Source organism: Felis catus, chromosome A3 (assembly GCF_018350175.1).
Source record: "Felis catus isolate Fca126 chromosome A3, F.catus_Fca126_mat1.0, whole genome shotgun sequence".
Lineage (NCBI taxonomy): Eukaryota > Metazoa > Chordata > Mammalia > Carnivora > Felidae > Felis > Felis catus.
In genome coordinates, this window is record NC_058370.1 from 103325403 (window position 1) to 103344216 (window position 18814).

General features: G+C 45.5%; 1 long non-coding RNA gene across 1 annotated transcript; it reads left to right on the forward strand.

The window, feature by feature from the left end:
- Nucleotides 1-7020: 7020 nt before the first annotated feature.
- LOC123384536 lies at nucleotides 7021-11733 on the forward strand. Its single transcript, XR_006595744.1, has 2 exons — nucleotides 7021-7103; nucleotides 10482-11733. It is a non-coding gene; the product is annotated as an uncharacterized LOC123384536 (long non-coding RNA).
- The last annotated feature ends 7081 nt before the right edge of the window (nucleotides 11734-18814 follow it).

The following is an 18814-nucleotide window of genomic DNA, read 5'->3' on the forward strand; positions in this document are numbered from 1 at the left end:
CTTGCAGGATGGCTCCGGGGCCTGGCCGGCCCCCGTGCAACCTTGGACAGCTGGGCTTCTGGCAGGTGGCCCCGCCGACAAGCAAAGGGCCTTGACCTACACCTGGCATGTGGCAGACCCTCTGCTGATAGGAGGTGACTGAGCCCCAGACTGACTTGGAACTAACTTATTAACCCTGGTTTCCAGAACTGGGCTTAGATGGTGCCTACCCTGGAGACTGTATTTGTTTCTTCAAGATGAAAAAAAAGAAGAAGAAGATCTTCTCAGAGTATAAGTAACTCTTCACAACTAATCCCAGTGCACAGAAGAGTGAATGTTCTTGGTGTTTTCTCGAGGTTTCTTAAAGGAAATCTCTCACCGTTCTTTTGGGCGTGGTACTTGGCTGCTGGGAACAGACACAGTTTATCTTGCAGAGGAAACTGTTTTGCAAGAGGTTTCCCACAATTATGGTCTGAGGGAGGGTCCCTGCCAGCTTTTCTTAGTCACTTGGGCTTAGGGGGAAGGTAGGTTTTTGTTGTTGTTGTTCAGTCTTCTTTTTTTTTTTTTCATCTGAAGGCCAGAGCCATCTGGGAGCAGGCACACACGGGTAATTACCCTGAGTTGGGGAGACGAAAGGACTGCTGATCAGCAGTTCTCAGAGCTGCTGCAGGTGTGGCTGATGGCTTTTGGTGGAATGTCACAAAGTACTCAGGCTGGGGGGTGAGTCAGAAATCCTTAGGTCACTTGTGGTTTTCTTTCATGGTTTTGCTGTGACTATTAACTTGTTTTTACTTAACAAGAAAAACAGGTGTTTGGGTGTCTGTTGGAAATAGTGCTGCCCTCTCTTAGCAGCTTTTTGCAGTCACATGGCTGCCCCAGTTTGGTCGACACGAAAGACATCACCCTAAGGGGGAAACCGGCGAGCCCTTTAGACAGGGCCTGCCTGGACGCTCAGATCCTTGCCATGCTCGTGAAGAGGGCAAGTGTGCTTGGGATGACCCATCCTTTGATGAAGTTGTATTTCTCACTTGGTTAGTGAGCCCCCAGGGCCCTCCCAGACCCCTCCGGGGCCGACTCCCCTTTTGGAAGTGAGCGTGTGTGCCCTGACCCTGGCTTTGATTTTCTACATGCCGCCTCGACGAGCTGACAGCTCTCACCTGGCATTCTGGTGCTTTCTGGGTGGAAATAAAAGCAGCACGTTTATCCCAACATGGCTTTGGGCTTTCCTTCCACCTGGCCATGCAGCTAGATACTGCAAACACTTTTCCTTTCCCACTAACATCAACGTACACACTCCGAATTTCCACTGCCCGCAGAGAGCGCCTGTGTCCTCACCTGCAGGTGCCCACCGCTTCCCTCCAGTCCTCAGGCCTGAAGGACGAGTTGCAAGCTTCACTGCAAGGACTTTCAGAAATGGGAATATTTGGTTCCAATCAAATCTGGTCTATTCACAGGAATGAAACCGATGGGCGGTGCCAGATTGGGCCCTCAGCCTTGGGACTGGAAGCAGCTGGAATCTGCCAGACAAACACAGGGCAGGAATCTCTTTTTTTTTTTTTTCCTTTCTGCACTCGGAGTTAAAGGTGGCCCCAGATGTCCTCCTTTTATCCCATTTCCATTGGACTTGCATTACACCTGTCTGTGACCTTTAGACACGGACTTCTTCAGGGTCAGGTTTTTAATTTGCAGCTTGGAGCCCAGGTCGCTGGGCAGCCATACAGTGACTGCCCAGTGCATACCTACTCGCTCCTTTACCACCAAGCCAGACCACAAGGCTGCGGGCCCCCCTAGAAATCGTGGGGTGCTCGGACTTTCCCTTCTATGGCGGGGAGCTCCAGAGATTTGCTGCCTTGCCACATCACTGCAGCTGGCAGGAAGAATCAGGGTGGCGGGGTGAGTCAGACATTCTGCGTTATTAGAAATGAATGTCACAGGAGTCATTTCCGAGGGAGATGGCCCGCACGGTGCTGCAAGCAGCTGTCTCCAGGAGGTGCCGGCCCTGCAGCTGGAGGAACGGTTGCACGAGTCCCCTCTGCTCCCTGCTGGGCTGTGTCCCCAGTCCTCAAACCTGCCTGGCACGTAGCCGTCAGTTCATTGATCGGAAGAGTTGTTTTCTTCTCTTTGGGAGGTAAGAGGTGGGGCAGGGTGGGACACCTGTCAGTGTGTCATGGGCCACTTACAGGGCCATCTTTTTACCTTCCTCTTCCCTTATGTAATTTTTGGGGGGACACGGGATGGTGTAAGCAGGAAGGCAAGAAGACATGGGGCTGCCGGGAATGAGTAAGTATGTCAGACTGGGGCTCTCGGGCCCTTGCCCATCCTTGCCGAGGGGTGGGCTGCCTGTAGGAAGCGGAGCTGGAGCTGGGCCTACCCAAACCCCCACCAATGAGGGCGAAGCCAGCTAATGTAAAATAGAGGGCAGATTGGCTTTTGGAGAGAGTGATGTTCTCTCCAGCACATCCTTGCCAGGAATGTGGAATGGCATCAGGATGAGGCCCGGCAGGCACCGGAAGATGCCCTTGCAGCAGATGAGTTTCTTTTAGTCTCTATAATTCCCATGTTCAGGGAGTAACTGTGCTCCCGCTACCCCCACCATCAGGCCTGTGGTCAAGAGGCTGAGGGTGGCTCCTCACCCCGGCTAACGAAGCCATAGCCAGCCACTGTGCAAAGGGTTCATAGCAGCTGGCACAGAACAGGTGCCCGGAGGACCCCCAGACTCCTGAGGGTGTGGGTGAGGCTGGGTGGCGAGGCATCTTCCCTGCTGGCTACACTCATCAAGTACAGAGACAGCTCTGCTCGGCCTTCTGGGCACCCGGGAGATGTCTGTCATGCTGGCGGGCACCATGAAAACCCCGAGAGCCAGAGGTGGACAAGGGTCTTAACATCCATATGAGCCATTCCTAAGGTTTCCCTTGATTTTATCAGCATTGATTGAGCACCTACTGTACATGGGGAATTGTATCAGAATCAAAAAGATGTAGCTGTTGCTGGTGACAGGTGAGATTTGGCGTCCAAACAGGAACTGCTGTCCTGCTCCCTGGAGCCTGAAGGAGTTCTTAGAGAAATGGGGGAGCAGGGGTCCTCAGAAACTGCCAACAGAAGAGAAGCATCAATTGTTTTATTTTTAAAATCTCATTCCCTGGTTTTTGTTTTTCCATCTGGGCGTAGCTCTGGGACATAATCATGCCAATGTGCTTGCTTGCCTGGTCCGATCTTCCCATCTGGGATCAGGCGTGGACACAAAGCGTGGAGAGCTGGCGCCCAGAAGAGGGACCCGGAGGAGAGGAGGCCGCCCAAAGCCCCTGATGCCTCCTTTTACTCTGTCTTATTGACTTCCGGGGGAACCAAGGCGTGTCTGGGGTGAGCTCTGCTGCACGTGTTCCATTGTCCCTGTCCTCGTGCTGGTGGGCAGTGCATTGCATTTCCTCTCCCAGCATGCCAAATGACCATGATCTTCCCCTCCTCTATAGTCAATGCTCCACCGGAATGTCTTTTCACTTTGTGCCAAGCAGCATGTGGCCAGGGGTGAGACAGCCAGCCCGGGCCTGTTCCCAGAGAACACTTCCTTCAGGAGAGAGAAAGGAGCCCAGGGAGTCCAGCGCAGAGGCTCTCGGCACAGGCCCCGTGGCCCCTCTCTGAGCCGCTGAGAGTTGCAAATGCATGGGAGGCATTCTTTGCCATTGGGGCCTTCCTTCTGGAGAATGGGCCAGCTCACTCTTTGAGCTCACACTTTAGCCTAGTGTCCTGGAGATAGTGGTGGATGGACCCGGGTACCCCTGTGGTGTTGGGATAAACACTACCTCCAGCCACCTTGCTGACCTGCCCCCAGGGAGGAACTGTGTCCTGTGTGACTGGGGAGACTAGTGACAGCCTGAACATACTGGGCCGCATTTACAAGGGAATATGGCCGCTGTGTTGTTTCATTAATGTTCTCTCTTTTGCACCCTGTGCACACATCACCATGAATCTCACTCTTCTCTATTTTCTCTCCAGATGGCAAACACATCTGGGGTAGAACCAGTCTTTTTCACAGCCTATTTCTGTCCTGCTGTCTGCTGGACCTATGGGCCAGGCAGAACCTTCCAAATAGGACTTAGCAGACCCAGCCTCCCCCTGGAGGTTCCAAGGCCTAAACTTGAATGTGATGCTAGGAGCCTCCAGTTTGTCTTCTGGGACCAATCAAGTTCTCCAATCCAGCTTTTTCACAGAGCTGTGAACTTCGCAAATTTTAGGCCATCCCATCCTTATTTTCATCAAGTTTCTTTCATGCACAGACTGTAAGATTTCAGGGAAATATAAGCTTTCTTGAGCATTGATTCATCACAAATACTCTGAGAAGGGAACACACTCATTAACAAGTTTACCTCCATGTCCTGGTTGTAGTGCCACCTTATAAGTTGCATTGGCCTCATTGGCCAGTCTGCTTCAAGGTGTCCGGGACTTCGGCTGGCGAGACACAAGGGCTGGTGGTGATCGGGGCTGAGGGCTGGAGCCACCTGAAGGCTTGTTTGTATTTGTATTTGTGGTGACTGATGCTGGCTATTAGCTGGGACCTTATCTGGCATTGTCACCTGGAATACCTACAGATGTCCTGTACTTTCTCTCAGCATGGCAGCCTCAGAAAGGTCAGACTTTTTACATGGGGCTCAGACTTTTAGCTTCAGGGTGGAAACTAGATCACCTTTTGTGCCCTAGCTTTGGAAACCAGGTATGACCCTTTTGCTGCATGCTTTTGGTTGAAAGCAAGTCCCAAGCCTGCCTAGATCAAGGGGAAAGGAATTAGATTCTACCTCTTGATGGAGGAATGCAAAGTTCTGGAAAGACACGTGGGGTGGGAGGTATTCTCGTGGCTGCCTTTGGAAACACACTCTGCCATAGAGCAATCAGTGAGAAGGAAAGTGCAAAAGTTTCCTATTTTGTCTGTCTAGTTCTACCAGTGAGCACAAGGTTGAGAAGGGCAAAGCCTGGCAAGAGGACTGTCAGGGACAGCCAGTAATGGAAAGGGTGGTGGGTTTCTCATACAGTTGACCATGAAATACCCAAGTGGAGGCCAGAGGGCTCAGGGTCCCTTGATCTGGAACATTGTTTGCTGGTAATACCCACTGTTCTGGACTTTAAATCTGAGCTCTGACATTATGCAATGAAGCACCCCCCCTCTTGCCATTTTGGGCCAAAAATACACCAAAAGGGTGGTGATAGCTTCCATAAAGTTACTTTGTGCAGTACTTGGGGCCTAGTATGTGTGCAGCAAATGATGCTGTTATCATTGTATGACTTTCTCATAATTTTTTTTCTCATAATCTTTAATACAGGAGTGATACGTCCTTTTTCTTCTTTAGAGGTACTTGAAGATGAACTCTGTTGAAGGTTTCTATCTGGTTACTGCTGTGAGGATTTCAGAAGTTGACTTAACTCTTACCAGCAATTTCTGAGGCAAGGAATTTTGTGATAATAATTTGAATATTAATAGATTAAATATCTATTCAAATGGATAGAAAACTGCCTTATTTTAAATTCTTTATATTTTAATTACTTTTTACTGTGTTGTTTTGAGCATCTGGTACATAAACATGTCATATGTGTGATAAACATAATTATTTAAAAAAATCTGTGATTCAAGGATCCTTTAATACCATCTTCCAGGGCCTGTGTGCTGGATGCCTATCCCTGGTCATGTAGGAAAGAGAGTTCATTCCTCCATTATCTGAACTAAAGTGAATAGAAATATCCCAGGGGCAGGTAGATTAAAAAATTAAAAAAAAAATGTTTACTTATTTCTGAGAAAAAGAGAGAGGGGGTGGGGGGGGTGCAGAGAGAGACGGGGACACAGAATCCAAAGCAGGCTCCAAGCTCTGAACTTTCAGGACAGAGCCTGACATAGGGCCCAAACTCACGAGCCATGAGATCATGACCTGAGCTGAAGTTGGACGCTCAACTGACTGAGCCACCCAGGCACCCCTCAGGGGCAGGTAAATTTGAGCTAAAGGCCACGTGGCTTATTATAGGACCTAAAAAAATTTTTTTTGTGGCTATCACGGTTTGATATTTAAATGCCTAGATTCAAAGCAGTAGCTCTGCAGGGGACCTAGTGTACAATGTGGAATACTGGAAATGGCCACACGTGGGTGTGTGTTCTCCACTGGATACATCAAAGACCAGGGGGACACCGAGGTCTGCCAGCTTCGATGCCAACATCAAGTAAGCAGATGGTGCTGGCAATGTTAGCAGCCATTAAAAATCATGTTTTTCAAGAATATTTAATGACACAGGGAAATATGATCCAATGTGAAGTGAATTGCATCAGTACTCCAAACTGTGTACCAACTGTATCTGGTGAATCAGCTGTAATAACACAGGCAGGAGGCAGAGCCAGCCAAACCCTGCTTATTCATTTCCCAGGAAGTGGGAATGGGGAAGAAGCCCCAACAGAAGGTACAGAGCCCTGGAAGGTCAGTTAATACCTGATGGGGCCAGAGTGTGAGGATAATTTTTATGGGCAAGGAGGAGGCAGGGCTGGTGGGAAGATTAGGGGAACACAGTAAAAAAAATTCACCACTGTAGACAAAGCTTATAACTGTAGACAAGGTTCATCACTGTAGATAAGGTTCATCACGGTAGATGAAGTTCATCACTGCAGACCAGGTCCATCATTACAGACAAAGTTTGTCACTGTAGACCATGTTCATCACTGTAGGCATGGTTCCTCACTGTGAACCATCTCCCCATGAGCCTCCCCTATTGTGTTTTTCTACATTGAGTGGAGGCCATCCATTGCTGCCCTCTTGTTTGGCAGTTCCTTGAGGCTCCCCTAAATTCCTGTCTGCATGGTTCTTATTTAAAAATTATTTTTTAATGTTTATTTACTTTGAGGGAGAGAGAGACAGAATGTGAGAGAGAGGGAGACACAGAATCCGAAGCAGGCTCCAGGCTCTGAGCTATCAGCGGGGCTTGATGCGGGGCTCGAACTCATGAAATGCAAGATTGTAACCTGAGCCGAATTCGGATACTCATGCATCCTTACATGGTTCTTATCTTTTTTTTAGACTACTATTTGAAGGGCAACTTGAATGCAGTCTAGTCCCAGGACTAACGGGTCGGTTTTAATGAATCTACAAGCCTCCAAAGTAAGTTGCACCTGTAATTTTCAATTGTCAACTCTGATAGTTATAAATAACTTGCTTTGGGCAGGGTTGTTCATCTCCATGGGCTTAATGTATTCATATGAATGGAATCTATTAACACAGATTTGTGTGGCCTTTGCAGACAGGGGTGTTTAATTATTTTCAGCTGTTGGTTTAGGTAGACATAAAAAGAAAGGAAATTGGTTTGCCTTAAGAAGGTGAACAAATGGAAAAGAACAGATTCTGGTGCCAAAGTGATTGTTTTCCATGTGCCATTGGCCCATCATTGCCACCCTTGCAATCCCAGGGTTACCTAAGGAGAGAATGCAGGGTGAGGGGGCTCATATTTTCCTTCAGGGGCCTGAGAACCCAGGGGTTCAGCCACTTCAGTGGTATTCAGGCAGAGGGCATCCTAACACTTGCTTCTCAGGCAAGTTCCCTTGGCCTCTTCCTCCAATGATTATTAACAGACCTCAGTGTATTCGTTGGTATTTATGTCATTCCTTCTGAGGGAAAACTTTTGGACATTCTTGTTAAAAATAAAAACAAGAAAAAGAAAAAGGAAGCTTGTATTACTTTAGGAGGAATACATGTTTATTGTTGAAAATTTGCTTATTGGCCCTTTGCTATAAATCCTTCTGGTTCTTTCCTCTTAATTTATTTTTTAAAGTTTATTTTTTTTTTAATTTATTTTGAGAGAGAGAGTGAGCTGAGGAGGGCAGAGAGAGAGAGAGAGAGAGAGAGAGAGAGAGAATCCCAAGCAGCAGATGAGGGGCTGGAACTCATGAACCGTGTGATCATGACCTGAGCCAAAATGCAGAGTCAGACGCTTTACCCACTCAGGCACACAGGTGCCCCTCTTTTTAAACTTTTATTCTGAAATCTTTATAGAGTCACAGGAAGTTGCAAAGACAGTGCAGAGGCTTCCTGTGTACCCTCCATCTAGTCACCCCACTGGTTACATCTTACATAATTATAGTATGATACCAAACCCAGGAAACTGGCCTTTGTCCTATGTGTGTGTGGTTTTATGCTGTTTTGTCACATGTATAGATTCCTGAAAGCACCAACTCAACCAAGACACAGACCTGCTCCATCACCACAAAGATCCCCGTGTTCTTCCCCTTAAATCATGCTGCCCCGTTTCCCCACCATCCCCAACCCTATCAACCACTAATCTGTTTTCCACATTTGTATTTTTATTTTGAAAAGTTATGTAAATGGACTCATGTGACCTTTTGAGGCTCCAGTGTTTTCTCAATGGAGTACAAAGACCCATCCAAGTTGTTGTGTGTACCCACAGTCCATTGCTTTTTATTGTCAAATAGTACTCCATTGTGATGGGTAATTTTATGTGTTAACTTGGCTCGATCAAAGTATTGACCCAGATATTTGGCCAAATACTATTCTAGATGTTTCTGCCAAGGCTGTGAGGGTAACATTTCAATCAGCAGACTTTGAGTAAAGCAGATTATCTTCCATAATGTCAACAGGCCTCACCCAATCAGTTGAAGGTCCTTTTTTTTTTTTTTTAATGTTTATTTATTTATTTTGAGAGAGGGAGACAGAGAATCATCAGCAGGCTCCTTGCTGTCAGCGAAGAGCTCCATGTGGGCTCAATCTTAAGAACCTTGAGATCACAATGTCAGCCAAAATCAAGAGCTGGATGCTCAACAGACTGAGCCATCCAGGTGCCCCACAGCATCTGGCTCTTGATTTTGGCTCAGGTCATGGTCTCACGGTTGTGAGATCGAGCCCTGTGTCAGGCTCCACACTGAGCATGGAGCCTGCTTGGGATTCTCTCACTCCCTCTCTCACTGCCCCTTCCCCACTCACTTGCATATGCTCTCTCAAAAATAAATAAATAAACAGAAAAAAAGTGAGTCAGAGGCTTAATTGATTCAGACACCCAGGCACCCCCAGTTGAAGGTCTTAATAGGAAAAAGAAGAAATACCTGGATTCTCCCAAGAAAGAGAAGCCTGTCAGCAGGCTGCCTTCAGATTTGAGTTGTCACATCTACTCTTCCCTGATTGTCCAGCCTGCCAGCCTGCTCTACAAATGTCAGCTTCCAGTTACCTGAGCCAGTTCCTTCGACGCTTTTTCTCTCCATATCTCTGTGTCTGCCTCTGTGTCTGTGTCTGTGTCTGCATTTGCATCTGTGACTGTGTCTGTGTCTGGAGAACCAGGATTAATAATCCTTACTATGGTTGCACCACACTTTGTTTAGCTATTCACCCATTGAAGGACATTTCGATTACTTTGCTCTTGGCTATTACATACAAAAAAGCAACAATAAAAACTGTGTATAAGTTTTCCCACCCAGTGTGGAGCCCAGTGCAGGCTCATGACCCATGAACTCATGACCCCGACATCAAGACCTGAACTGAGATCAAGAGTCAGGTACTTAACCGACTGAGCCACCCAGCACCCCCTGTGTATAAGTTTTCATGTGAACATAAGTTTTTATTTCTCTGGGATAAATGCCCAGGATCACAACTGCTGGGTCATGAGATAAGTGTGTGTTTAGTTTTTAAGAAACCACCAAATGGTTCTCCGGAGCGCCTGCACAAGTTTACATTCCTACCGGCAATGGATGAGAGATCTAGCTTCTCCAAATTCTCACCCGCATTTGGTATTGTTGCTATTTTTTTAACTTTATCAATTCTGATAGGTGAGTTGGGTTAGCTCCCCTTGGACTTAATTTGCACTTCCCTAATGGCTAGTGTTGTTGAATATCTTTTTATGTGCTTATTGCCATTTGTATTTTCTCTTCAGTGAAATTTCTTTTTCTTTTTTGCCTTTTTTCTAATTGGATTGTCTTTTCCTGTTGAATTTTGAGAGCTTGATATATATATTAGTAATGATAATAAATAATACATAATATAATTAATATTATAATATAATATATAATATAATTATAATATTAATATTATATTAATTATATTATTATATTAATATAATATTATATTCCAGATATGAGTGCTTTGTTAGATATGTGGTTTGCAAATAATTTCTCCAGTCTGTAGTAGGCAGAATTTTAAAGATGTCCTCCCAGAATTCCCCTTTCCCTGATTAGTCAATCAAACATTAACCTGGGTACTGCTGTGAAGAGACTTTTCAGATGCAATTAAGGTTGCTAAGTGGCCAACTTTAAAATAGGGAAGATTATCCTGAATAATCTAGATAGGCTCAATGTAAACACAGGAGCCTTTTAAAGTAGAAGAGGAAGTGGAAGAAAGAGAGAGAGGGCAGAGAGAGGGAGAGAGGGAGGGAGAGAGAGAAATGGAAAGTGGAGGAGGAGGAGGAAGAACAAGAAGAGGAGGAGGTCAGAATGATTTCAAGTGTGAGAAGGATTTGATTTACCATTGCTGACTTTGAAGATGGATGAAAGGCACGGGACCATGAGCCAAGGAATGCAGATGTCTAGAAGCTGAGAATGATCCCAATCTGACAGCCACAAGGGAATGGTAACCTTTGTCGTACAACTGCATGGAACTGAGCTTGGCCAACAACCAGAATGAGTCTGGAAGATTCATTAGCAGAGCCTCTAGAAAGGAACACAGAGCTCCTGCTATGGCAGATCTAGAGCAGAGAAACCAGCTGAGCCTACAAGCCTTCTGACTTCAAAACTGTTAGATAATAAACGGGTGTTGTTTTAAGCTGCTGCATTTGTCGTAATTTGTTATGGATGCAATCGAGAATTAATACACAGTCTGCAGTTTGTCTTGTCATCCTCTTAACAAGATCTCTCCCAGAGCAAATTTTTTAATTTTGATGAAGTGCAATCTATCAATTATTTTCTTTTGTGGATTGTGCTTTTGGTGTCAAGTTTAAGAACTCTTCCCCAAGTTCTAGGTTCGGAAGATGTTTTCTTATGTATTCTTTGAAATCATATAGTTCACATTTTACCTTTGACTAAGTGATCTGTTTACAGTTAATTTTTGTTCAAGATGTGAAGTGTTGGTTGAGGTTCTTTTTTTGCCTTTGGTTATCCAATCACTTCAACACCAGTTGTTGAAAAATTACCCATCGAATTGCTTTTGCACATTTGTCACAAACCAGTTGACTGTTGTTGGGTGGGGCCATATTTTTTTTCCTGTTCTGTTCCACTGGTCTACGTGTCTGTTCCTCTGACATTAACACATAGTCCTGATTACCATAGCTATATAATAAGTCTTACAACTGGGTTGAATGACTCCTCTCATTTTATTTTTTCAAAATTATTTTAGCTGTTCTAATTCCTTTGTTTCTCCACACAAATTTTGGAATAAACTTGCTTATATTTGCAAATACCTTGCTGAGATTTTGATAAGAGTTATGTTAAATCTGTACATCAAATTGGGGAGAATTGACATCTTTGCTATGTTGGGTATTACAATCCATGAGTGTCGTGTGTCTGTCTGTTTTTTATTTTTATTTCTTTCAGCAGCAGCTTTCAGACCTTGACATGTAAGTCCGGTATATCTTTTGTTAGATTTATACCTAAGTATTTCATTTTTAAAGAGATTGTAAATGGTATTGTATGTTTAATTTTGATTTCTGTGTATTCATGCTAAGATATGGAAATAGAGTTAATTGTCCTTTGTAGATCTTTTATCTTGTGACTTTAATAAAACTGTTTTATTAGTTCCAGGAGGTTTTTCATTTGTTTGTTTTGTTTTGTTTTGGAGTATGTGTGTCTGGTAGATTCCATACATGGAGACCCTCACGTCATCTGCAAAGAACAATACTTTAGATTCTTTTTTCTGATCTGTAAGCCTTTCACTTTTTAAAAAATCCTATGTATGTATGTATGTATGTATGTATGTATGTATGTATGTCTTATTGCCTTAGCTAGAACTTCCAGTATTACGTTGATAATAGCAGTGAGGACAGACATCCTTACCTTGTTCTTGACCTTAGGTGGAAAGTGTTCAGTCTTTCATCATGAAGTTTGATGTTAGCTATGGTTTTTTTGATAGATGTTCAAAGCTGAGGAAAGTCGCCTCTATTCACAGTTTTCTGAGAGTTTTTGTCATGAGTAGGTGTTGAGTTTTGTCAAATGTTCTTTCCGCATCAATTGCTATGATCATGTGATTTGCCTTCTTTCACCTATTGATGTGGACTACACTGATTGGTTTCTGAGTATTGAACCAACCTTGCATCTCTGAAATAAACCCCACTTGATCATGTGGTATTCTTTGTGTGTACTTCTAAGCCTGGTTTATTGATACTTTATTAAGAATTTCAGCATCTATGGGCACCTGGGTGGTTCAGTTGGTTAAGCGTCTGACTCTTGGTTTTGGCTCAGATCATGATCTCATGGTCCGTGAGTTTGAGCCCCACATCGGGCTCCATGCTGACAGTGTGGAGCCTGCTTGAGATTTTCTGTCTCCCTATCTCTCTGCCTCTTCCCCATTCTCTCTCTCTCTCTCTGTCACTCTCTTTTTCTCTCTCTCTCAAAATAAATAAGCTTTAAAGAAAAAAGAATTTTAGCATCTGTATCCATGAGTTCTATTGGTCTGTGGCTTTCTTTTTTTGTACTGTCTTTGTCTGATTTCATATCAGGTAATACTAGATTCATAAAAATCAATTGAGAAGTGTTCCCTTCTTTTCTGTTTTCTGGAAGAAATTGTGGAAATTTGTGTTAATTTTTTTTAATATTTGTTAAAATTCCCTTCAGTGAAATAATCTGGGCCAGGAGGTTTTAAAATTAAGAGTTAATTTCTTGATTAGTTATAGGGCTATTCATAGTATCTGTTTCATCTTGTATGAGCTGTGGTAGTTGGTCATTTTCAAGGAACTGGTTTATTTCATCTAAGTTGTCAAATTTATACTCATAATGTTTTTCATAGTATTTCCTTATTACTCACATAATGTCTGCTGTGATCTGTAGTTTTGTCCCATTTCATTGGTGATATTGGTGATTTGTGTCTCCTCTCTTTTTCTTTGTCAGTCTTGCTAGAGGTTTGTGAATTTGACTTTTTTTCAACGAACCAGCTTTTTGTTTCATTCATTGTCTCCACTGATTTTCTGTTTTCAATTTTAGTGATTTCTGATTTTCTGATGTCTGGTTCTCCCCCTCCTCCCAAGCTGGGTCATGGAGGAGAAAGTGGAGAAGTGGGTGGGGGTGAAGAAGCTGTCCCCATCCTTCTGCTTGGAGGGTTGCTGACCGTGAAGCCAGAACGTGGTAGAGGGAGCACTCCAGCAGATCTTGCGGACTTCAGGCTTCACTGAGGAGTGTGCTGGAGGTGGGGAGGAGGGCAGCTCTACCAGACACTTCCTGGCCTTTCTTGAAGGGGATCTTGGATCTAGTAGAGTTCTGGACCCCAGGGACACTATCCCATTTAAACCTCAGCCTGGTCAGGAAGTAATGGCAGTGGAAGCTGAGACTCCTCTTCCTCATCTAAGGCTCAGAATGCATCCCTCTTCTCCCAGCTCCAATCTGGAGAACTCTGGAGGCTCTTCATTTGCATTTAGGGAATGCTCCCTGGGGAGGAATCTGTAGGAAAATGTTTGCTTTGGGGAATTCAAATCTCCTGCCTGGGTCCAACATTTCTCTCTTGTTTGTGGAGGTGGGGTGGCCTGGATGGTACCCTGCCTGACCTCCTGCCCTGAAATAGCCTGGGGGCTATCTGTATCTAAGCCTATCCAGGTGGACCCCCGGGGTAGGTGGGGGCAGCACAGCAGGGCACTCCCAGTTAACAGAAGGACCCAGCCTGCTTTTCACATATAAATATACCAGGGGAAAGTTTCCCAGACCTCTCAGAGGTTAAATGGCTCTTACAAAATGGTATTTTGATGAATTGAGCATAAATGAATTGGAAGTGTTCAGATAGCATTTCCCTAGGGTTTGCAAACCAAGCAGACAAGTACTTGGCAAAGGGCCTAAGGGGCTGGACCAAGAGTTTGAAAAATGATTTGCGATGTTATGAACCCTAACTACCACCAGCTTCTCTTGTCTCCCATTGAAGCTGCTGCAGAGAGCCCAGGAAATGGAGGCCTTAGGTGGGAGGGGAGAGCTTTCTCTCCTGGTGAGTGGAGGGAGTCACTTCCATGGTCATCTGTCCACATACACTTCCCACCTGGGCTGAGTTTGCTGTCAGATCTGCCTGTCCATCTGTCTGTCTGCCCATCCATCCACCTGGTGAGCACTAATTAAGCACCAACTGTGTGCATGGTTTTGGGAGGACACAAGGTAATGTGGCTCAGTCCCTACCCGTGCAGGGCTCAGTGTCATGGTGGGAAGGTCTTGTAGCAAAGCCTTGAAAACAGGCTGGATGATCTAGGAGCCTGGGACAGACTGGCATCCCTTAAGACTGAAGGTGACAAGTTGCCAGAGTTTCTAATGACACTTCAGTGGGGCGCTAGGATGCCTCCATGTTGGATCAGGAACCTCGAGATGAGATGTCATTTGGGATGGGAAGTGAAAAAAGAGGTCACCCTTTGCTGGAGCCCAAAGCTGCAGTGAACCTGCTCCCGGACAATGGAATCTAACGATCATGGCAGTGGGAGGGTCACCCTTGCTAAGGGAGAGCCTCCTCTCTCTAAACCCCTGCCTAAGACCATTGTATTCTCCTGTGCAGCCCCTCCCACAACCCTACCCTCCCTCAAGAAAAAGAGAGTTAGGGTGAGGACACAGCCCAGGGTCACCTGACTGGAAAGAGGGGAGCTGGGACCTGAATCTGGGCTCACTGACCCCTGCACTAGGGGATGGGGCTTCTCTCTAGCAGGTGAGAGCAGAACCAGGGCACTAGCTTCCACAAAATCCAGACTCTGCCATCAGGCCGGGGATGTAGTGTTTGATCTTAACTAGGAAGAGAAATTGCTGAGAAGGGCAAGGGTGTGCTAGCCCAGGGAGGCCTCTCGGTGAGCCCAAGTCCTTCTTGGTGCAGAAGACAGAAACCTGGAAGGATTGGAGGACATGGGACTTGATGTCTAATTACACTGACCCCATCCTGTCTGCCCCCCCCCCCCAAAAAAATTAATGACTGTCCCATTTTAGTAACATGGATTTTTTTTTTTTTTTATCTCTCTTGGATACAATTATGCTTTGGGTCAGTGGTGTAAATTTAAATGTTGGGGAACCTACATAAATATTTAATCCTTCTTTTTCTCACCTGTCCCCTGAAAAACCCCTTGCCAATGTGCCCTGCCAGGTGAGCCGATTCTCCGAGTGACATCTGCACACTGACCTGCTTCTAAGCCTAGAATCACCACGGGTCTGCCAGCTGTAAATGCAGACCGAAGCAGGGACATGGGGCCAGTGACTGACATGCCTGGAAAAAATGCGTTGGTGCCCTGAGTGTCCAGACTGGAGACTGGACTTTGGGAAGGTTTCAAACAAATCAAAGTACTATCTTCCCTTGATGTATGCAGTGGTTGACTCCTGGCAGATTCAGTGTATTTGAAACTGTAAAAAAAAAAATACACAATGTTTACATGTCAAATGGAGTTCGGTTCAGGCTCAGGTAATACTGTACAGATTTTCACCTACACGGATGTCAAGGAATATGTTTAAAAATCATGTGGGCGGTGGTGGGATTCTCTGTGTTATGAAGGAGTGTCCCCAAGGAGACCTTACCCCCTTGCTAAAACCACTTGCATGAATGAGACAATTTGGATGAGACAATTGAATGAGACATTTTGGAAAGCATAAGTGGGCTGCAGATACCACAGTCTCTGTTGGGTAAAGGGACACTTCTCTCTTTCCCTCTGAGGACACATGACCATTCTAGAAATCTAGACACTTGTTTTTAAAGTTCATTTATTTATTTTTGAGGGAGAGAGAGAGAGAGAGGACAGGCAGGGGAGGGGCAGAGAGAGAGGGGGACACAGAATCTGAAGCAGGCCCCAGGCTCTGAGCACAGGTCTCTGTCAGCACAGAGCCCGACACGGGACTCAAACCCACAGACGGTGAGATCATGACCCGAGCCGAAGTTGGCCGCTTAACCAACTGAGCCACCCAGGCGACCCCCTCCTTTTTTTTTTTTTAAAGTAGAAATCTAGACACTTCTGAGGCCCATCCAAAATTAGTTATTTTGAAACACAACATGTTACAATGGTTTTCCTGGACAGGTGATGTTTTTCTTCTTATACTGCTCAAAATAAGAAAATGACTGTTGTGTTCCAAAACAACAACCAACGAAAACACCCTCTGAAAAAATGGGTGCTTTAGATGGCCAGCTGCTCGTAGCTCCAGCACTCATATAAATGCTGCCAATTTTTAAATTTGGGGGTGTGAAATATATGTTTTACGAGCCCCAATCACCACATGGGTAAAGGCAGAATTCTGTCTTTGGCTTCCTTGGCTCACCCTGTGTTGTCAAAAAGCTTCTGGTCCAGCATCTGGCTGCAGGTGGCATGACATGAGAAAGTGCTTAGGCTCCTTTGCTGATCAGCAGTTCTGGGAACCCTGAGACACTCTGATCCATAGGGTTTCGAGTGTGAAGGGATAAGGGGACCCTGTCCTTGGCCAGGCTGGGATATGTGCCCATCCTCAGTAGGTGTCCCCAGCAGGGACTGGGGACAAAGCTGGGAGATGTTCAGCCTGCAGCTTCCCAAACTCCTTCCCAGCCAAGAATCCAGACCCTCATCAAAATCCTACAGGAGAAAACAGGCAGCAACCTCTTTGACCTCAGCCACAGCAACTTCTCCCTTGGTATGTGTCCGGAGGCAAGGGGAATAGAAGCAAAAATGAACTATTGAGACCTCATCAAGATAAAAAGATTCTGCATAGTGAAGGAAACAATCAACACAATGAAAAGGCAACTGGCAGAATGAGAGAAGATATTTGCAATGACATATCAGATAAAAGGTTAGTATCCAAAATCTATAAAGAACTCAACAAGCTCAAAAAAAAAAAGAACTTACGATACTCAACACCCAAAAACCAAATAATCCAGTGAAGGAATGGGCAGGACGTAAGTAGACATTTTTCCAAAGAAGACATCCAGATGGCTAATAGATGCATGAAAAGATGCTCAACATCACTCATCATCAGGGAAATACAAATCAAAACCACAGTGACATATCACCTCACACCTGTCAGAGTGGCTAAAGTTAACTCAGGAAACAACAGATGTTGGTGATGATGTGGAGAAAGGGGAACACTTTTGCACGGCTGGTGGGAATGCAAACTGGTGCAGATACTCTGGAGAACAGTATGGAGGTTCCTCAAAAAATTAAAGATTGAACTACTCCCTGACCCAGCAATTGCACTATTAGGTATTTATCCAAAGGATATAGGAGTGCTGATTCGAAGGGGCACATGCACCACAATGTTTATAGCTGTGCTATCAACAATAGCCAAAGTATGGAAAGAACCCAAATGTCCATTGACTGATATATGGATAAAGAAGATGTGATATATATGTACAATGGAATACTCCTCAGCAATCAAAAAGAACGAAATCTTGCCATTTGCAACAATGTGGATAGAACTAGAGGGTATTACGCTAAGAGAAATAAGTCAACCAAAGAAAGATATGTGATTTCACTCATACGTGGCATTTGAGAAGCACAACAGATGAACATAGGGGAAGGGAAGGAGAAATAAGATAGGAACAGGGAGGCAAACCGTAAGAGATTCTTAAAGACAGAGAACAAAATGAAGGCTGCTGGAGGAGAGGTGAGTGGGGGGACAGGTTAAATGAGTGATGGGCTTTAAGGAGAGCACTTGTTGGGGTGAGCACTAGGGGTCATATGTAGGAGATGTATCACTGGGTTCTATTCCTGAAGTCAAGACTAACTGTATGTTAACTAAACTTGAATTAAAAACAAAACAAGAATCTAGACCCTCTGGGAGCTGATTCTTCCCCACCAAGAAATTAGTTTGCATAATAAAAGTTCAGAGCTTGAGTTTAAGGGCTTGGCCTGGTGATACCTGGGGAGGAGAATATGTAAGGAGCGGGAAGTTGGTTGCTCGCAGGAAAACAGCTTCAAGTGACGAAGTCCTCCTGGAGCATCCATCAGCCATGGGCTGTGCTTTTGAAGCATGCCTAAGAGCGACAGCTACCTGTGCTCCAGCTGCCAGTCCTGGCTGCTTTCTGTACCACCCAGCTGCGAAGCCTGCGGTAGAGCTGTGCTTTCCAGAAACTTCCAGAGCCAGTGTTGTGAGACCTCCTGTCGCAGGGAAAGCCCTCACCCAGCCATGGGCCTTCCCCAGCATTGCAGATCTGAGTTCCATCAGGGGAGTCCAATATTTCTCCTGTGTGAGGGAGTAAGAATCCGAGGGCCAACACAGGCCCCTTGGTGAACAGGCCCTGGGCCGAGCCCATCAAGTAGGGAGAATGGGTTGGTACTCAGGCTGAGAGTGGATGCTGCATGGCCCTCCTGCACCCTCATTTTCAGTCAGAAAACCTGCCTGAATCATGTACTGTCCTCCCAGAATGCTTTGAAGACAGAGGTGGCCCTAAAGGGACTTGGGGGGGCCTTAGACCACCCACATACTCTCCTTCCCATCAGTGGGCTGGCATGTTTGAGGGACACTCATTGGATAGCTGCAGCTCTCCACTTCCTGGTGTGGCAAGCTGGCATTTCCTATCCTGTGGCAGGTGGGACATGTGACTAGTTTTGCCTGGTGAGTCATGAGCCAGAGCGAAATAGTTAAGTATGGGTGTGAGACCCTCCGGGTGAGTTGTGAGCCAGAGTGACACCGTTAAGTATAGGTGTGGGGCCTTCCGGAGCCCTCTCTCCTCCAACATTGGGCCACATTGGAGGTCAGGTCCCTGAG